The sequence below is a fragment of the Castanea sativa genome, chromosome 2, assembly GCF_040712315.1.
Source record: "Castanea sativa cultivar Marrone di Chiusa Pesio chromosome 2, ASM4071231v1".
NCBI classification, from domain to species: Eukaryota; Viridiplantae; Streptophyta; class Magnoliopsida; order Fagales; family Fagaceae; genus Castanea; species Castanea sativa.
Genome location: NC_134014.1, coordinates 11,815,177 through 11,815,887, shown reverse-complemented (window position 1 = coordinate 11,815,887; position 711 = coordinate 11,815,177). Strand labels below are relative to the sequence as shown.

General features: G+C 35.6%; 1 non-coding gene across 1 annotated transcript; it reads left to right on the top strand.

Moving 5' to 3' along the window:
- Positions 1-233: 233 nt before the first annotated feature.
- Positions 234-341, top strand: LOC142626524 (small nucleolar RNA R71). Its single transcript, XR_012842520.1, has one exon. It is a non-coding gene; the product is annotated as a small nucleolar RNA R71 (small nucleolar RNA).
- The last annotated feature ends 370 nt before the right edge of the window (positions 342-711 follow it).

The window sequence follows — 711 nt, the reverse complement described above, 5'->3', positions numbered from 1 at the left end:
TGTATAAATCTTCACTGACTTCATACAATCGTCCTTTCTTAATTGCAAGGGCTAATCTCTCTCTATGATTGGAAAAATCCCATTGTTGTGAACTTTCAGATAAATTCTCAAGAAATTTGTATGCCTCATCATCTACAAGACTAAAAAATGCACCACCATTCATGGACTGAAGCATGTGACAATTTGTCTGAGTTAAATCATTATAAAAATATTGTACTAGTCTCCATGTTTCAAAACCATGATGGGGACACTTTAAGATCAAGTCCTTAAATCTCTCCTAACTCTCATAAAATTTCTCTTGTTCATCTTGATAAAAACTACAATTTCTCTCCTCAAAGCATTGGTCTTGGCCATTGGGAAAAATTTAGAGGGGAATTTTGTGACCAACAGTTCCCATGAAGTGATAGGTCTAGGTAACAAAGAATTAAGTCATGCTTTTGCCTTATCCTTCAAGGAAAAAGTGAATAAACGCAAGCGAACAAAGTCATCAGTGAAATTCTAGAACGTACAAGCAGCAAAAATCTCAAGAAAATCTTTTATATGCATATAATGATCTTCTCTATCCAATCCATAAAAAGTAAGAAGAAGGTGGATTATCTGTGGTTTCAACTCAAAATGTGCAGCAGTGGTTGCAGGCAATACTGATGGAGGGTTGGTGTTTATGGGTGAGAACAACTCCCTAAGAGTTTTTGAATCATCTTCTGTTTCTCC